The following is a 4969-nucleotide window of genomic DNA, read 5'->3' as shown; positions in this document are numbered from 1 at the left end:
CTAAAATGTACATTTTAGAAAATTACACTTTATTTTTGTTTCCTTTCTCTTGTTTTTGTTGTTTCTCTGGTCACAGGTATTTGCAGGGTGAAATTTTTGCTTGGGCTGTCTTATTTAGACAGAGATGCTTATGCTTGAACAGCCAAATTTAGAGAACTAAAGCATGGAGCTAACTCCTGAGTAATTAGTGGAATGGTTATGCTCATAATGTGACTTGCATTGTTCTTATTTTTGAATGTCACCTATATGGATGGGATGCACTGTAATGCTTTGATATATGTACACATTGCATATAATCAGATCAGAGCAATTATCATTGTTCTTTGTCTCATTTTGTCTCATTTTTCTGTGGTAAGACATTCAGTGACCTCCCTTTTTCAACAATGTCTGAAAAAACATTGCTCTTAGGTCTTCCAACACAGGAAGAATGAAGGGTGTGTTTTACAAGCCCATACTTTCCAGAACATTCCTTTTTATGTCATTAACTGTAAAAAAATGTACTTTCCCAAGGCATGATTTATTTATTGAGTTCAACATCCTTTCTAATTTAGCTTTCCAACCTTCATATTCACATTTTGGATTAGAGGTGTGTATGAAGAGTGCACTGGTCACATTACAGATCTATTTAAAAGAGAACCTTAATTATTCATTAATGGAGTCAGACCTGTTAAACCTTCTTTATATTCTGGGATCCTCAGCATTCTGGATTATTGAATTGCCCAGTGTCATGCTGATATCCAAACCTGGCTATGTGTAAGATCGTGCAGGGTGTGTTACCAAAATGCCAATCCTCAAAGGGCACCTTCTCCAAGATACTTTTGTTTAATAGGTCTTGGCTGGGCCCCTGGATTCTGAATTTCGGGATGTTCTCAGAACAACTTGCTACCCAATTAAACTGGAAGAGCTTTTACACTATCTAGACCTAGTAAAGTTATGGGGAAATTGGTGTTTTGAATTGGATCTTTCATTTCCTAACTGTGTGTTCATCTCTCATGATGTAGAAAAACCCAGCTCTGGTCCTAGTGCTGGAATGAAGGGATTCTGGTAACTTTCTCTTAGAGATTTTCTAGTCTAAACTCTTTAATTTGTAGATGAAAAATATGAGGTATGGAAAAGATATGTAGCTAGTTTAGCTAGGTTAGTATTTCTTAGTGAAGCTATGACTATGTGCCTGGAGCTTCCTGGCCTCCAGTTGGTATTCAGCATCCAGGCAGGTAGGTCACCTTATTATCAGCCTCAGGATACTGTGGCCACAGTGCTGAAGCTCAACACCTACTGACTGAGCTAAGTCAATGCATGTATTAGGAAAGGAATTTGGCTCACGTGCCTATTCCTGAGGACTTGGTATAGGTCCACTTACATTTGTCATGCTAAAGTTTCATTCTATCCTCCAGTGCTCTTTTGTCTTTGGTAAAGCTTTTCTAAAATGTTTACTTTTTAAAATTGTCACCAAGTAGTTGTACCAAGGAGTTGCCATTAAGCAAAGCAGTTTATGAATACAGTGCATCTTGATCCTTGTCAACCCCTCTGAACTTTCTCACCCTTCCCTCCTAACTCCCCTTCCCTCACTTTTCTTAGTTTTGTAGGATATGCCTTGGGTTTGTTTTACTCCATTTTATCCTCCTTCTTTTCTTCATTCATCTACCTCTCTCCTCTAGACCCCATGCTATCCCTTCCTAGTACCCATTTCCTACTGTTTATTTTGTTGACGTTCGATTTGGCCTTTCTAAGGAATTTCACTGTGGTGTTCTCCCCTGAATTGACTGTATTTCTATTAATAAATTTTGAATTGACTTGCATACCTCCCAAAGTACTTACTTACATATTGGTAAACTAATTCTAGCTTCCACATACGAGAGAAAACATGTTACCTTTTGCCTACTTTCTTTTAGAGCTACAATTTTCTGTTTTTAAAAGAAGAGTAGGATACACACATATTTATATACAAATACCTCAGAGAAACAATTTAAAGGAGGAACTATTTTTTTACTAGCTTATGCTTTCAGAGGTTTGATAGTTGATGGCTCCATTGCCTTTAGGCCCATAGCAAAGCAGAACGTGGGGGAAGGGCATGGAAGAGGAAACATGGCAGCCCGGAAACCAAGACCGGTAACAGGTAGGGGCCAGGCCAAGACGTAGTCTTCAAAGGCACCTCCCCAGTGAACTACATCCTCCAACTACATCCTACCTTCCACTACCTCTCAATGGTTGACTCAGATTTTGAATCCACTAATAGATTAAGCCATTGATTAGGTCAAAGCCCTCAGGATCTAATCATCTCTGGAAATTTTCCTCATAGAACACATCTAGATGTCTTTTCCTAATTTCTTGGGGAGGGGTGTATCTCAAGCTGATAATCAAGATCAGCCACCATACCAGTGTTTCTAGACACATCCCAATTAGGCTAGTGACTTGACTTATTCGAACTCTGGGTAAATGAGAGCCAATGGAAAAAGTGTAGCTTAATTTGACTTCATCTGGGGTCTGGAGGCAGTAGATTGGGATGGAAGATGCTACCAGAAGCTGAGGGCACTGTGGGCTGGGCCCAGTTTGGGTTCTTACTGCTTTGGGTTTCAGGATGGGAAACATCATCTTATTGACTCTGACTCTTCTTTTGTCTTTCTCCCTCCTTCTTTCTTTCCTTCCTTACCTCCCAGTTACAAAGTACTTTTAAACATATCACACACACACACACACACACACACACACACACATACACACATACACACTGTGTCCATGTGAGGTGTGAAGAATAAAGTACACATTCTTCATACTGCCACCCAACCCAAGAAATATCATATAATTTAGAATTTACTCTCTTTTGTAAAGTGAAGGAATTGACTGAAATATTGTGCAAAGTAGCTGTGTAGTTATTTGTTTTTATTCCATAAAATTTGAGTCTTTCAAAGTTGACACCTGGTATCAAAGTAATATTGCCAGACTATATTCATGTTTATGTTTCTCCTGAACCTTTATAAAAATATCTTAGACAACTGTAGATGATTATATTGGATTGAGACTAACTCAAATTTAGTCAGGCATCAGAAAAAAAAAACCATTTTAATTGTAATGACTTTAGTATTCAATAGTAAAATGTTAAATTAGATGTTTCTTGGTGGTAACTTCTTTCTCTAGCTTACTAATAACATTCATGACATTTATTTTACAATTAAAATTGCATGTACACGTGTGTATATATATACAATTCATATATAAATATATGTGTATGTGATAATTTCATTTTTACAAGTTCTGGGGCTTGAATTTAGGGTCCTTGGCTCCTGCTTAGCTTTCTTGCTCATGACTGATGCTTTATTCAAGACACACTTCCAGTCTGACGTTTTTTAATTTTTTAAATTTTCTAGCTAATGGGCAATAGAATCTTATGGAGTTTTCTGCCTGGGCTGGCTTTGAACTATGATCCTCCAGAGCTCAGCCATCTGTGTAGCTAGGATGACAAGCATGAGCCATGCATGCCTGCCTATAATTATGCGCTATACAGGCATCAGGAACAGTATTCAGAAAACAGCACTGTACATTGTCAATAATACACATAGTCACTGAATAAATTAGAGATTGTACAGGAAGAAAGTACCAAGTACTTTGTATGCACTTATTAATTACTGATTCCTTTTCTTCTGGGATTTGATTCTAGTCTTTATGTTGCTGTGCTACCCCAAGTTCATTTTTCCTAAAGACCAAGGACCCTTGAAATTCTGGGCTGAAACTGATTTAGGCATACTTCCAAAAAGTAAGCATTGCTGTTTCAGTGTTGTATCCTGGGAGAGGCAGGTCTATGAAGAAAGATGGGAGATGATGTTCTGAAATTCATAAAAGACAGCACTAGGAACCTGTAAACCTGAACAAAGTATCATGAAGATTCAAAGCCACGAACCAGCAACTGTGTATTGATTGTCACGTGTGTGCCAGATGTGGTGAGATGAAGATTGAGTCCTCAGTGGGTCTGTAAGTCCACAGGGAGCCCAGGGTTATGGGACAGTTTGTTTTGATAGAGGTAAATGGATGAGTTCTGGGAGGAGGTAGACAGTCAGATAGTCCATACAAGGAGAGGACAAGGATTTAGTGTGTGCCTTTTTCATTCTTAAAAGATGAGCAGTAACTAATCTGGTGGAAAAAGGCAGGGGGGGATATAGGAGAGACTGAGTTTTGCAAAGTCTGAGTGGCAGTTTTCATGGATCTGGGTTTCTGTGATGAAGAGTTGAGACAAAGATAGATGCTAGGTAGATTTGGGCCAGGCACAAAGACTTAATGCATCATGTCAAGGAATTTGACATGAATTTGGACATCTACAGGTATCTGCCTTTTGTGCCTCCATGCCCACTCTACCTCTGGACATCCCTCCATCCTTCCCCCTCCCCCACAAAGGTTGAGCCATTTGGGCACCATCTGTGGGCTCCTGTGATTTCTAGCTTCCTCATGAGCTTGGTCCACAGGAACCTGGGAGAAAAGGGAGGGAAAGAGAATAGGAAACTCAGGTATTTTCTCTCTTGGCTGTCTCTACAAAGCCTCATACTGACACTGCTGTCAGTCATTGCCTTTCTTCTTCAGAGTCCTGATGCCTCCCTTCACCTCTACACATACACTTGGATGTTTGGGATAGTTCCAGTCATTCTCATCTATTGCTCTGTAACAAATAAGTCAAAAGCCTAACCAGTACATGTATTATGTCACAGAGTCTCAGTCCTTTATAACAGGAAAACGCATCTCTTTTGTTAGAAACAAGTCACTCTTACTCAGCTCTCACCCAACATGAAGGATTAACACAAAGGTCACCAATACTGGGAGAGGGCATCCAGGAAGCAATGTGGGCTATTGTGAAAGTTTAGCCCCGGTTCCTATTCCTTTACTGTCCTTGTCTCTTTTGCTACCTATTTATACTTAGCTCTTTTGGAAATAAATCTTCCTTGAATTATCTTGTACCCCATGTGCCATCTGTCTATTGGAAAAG

This window comes from Perognathus longimembris, unplaced genomic scaffold (genome assembly GCF_023159225.1).
Source record: "Perognathus longimembris pacificus isolate PPM17 unplaced genomic scaffold, ASM2315922v1 HiC_scaffold_5843, whole genome shotgun sequence".
Taxonomy (NCBI): domain Eukaryota; kingdom Metazoa; phylum Chordata; class Mammalia; order Rodentia; family Heteromyidae; genus Perognathus; species Perognathus longimembris.
The sequence above is the reverse complement of the archived record's forward strand: the minus strand, read 5'-3'. Positions refer to the sequence as shown.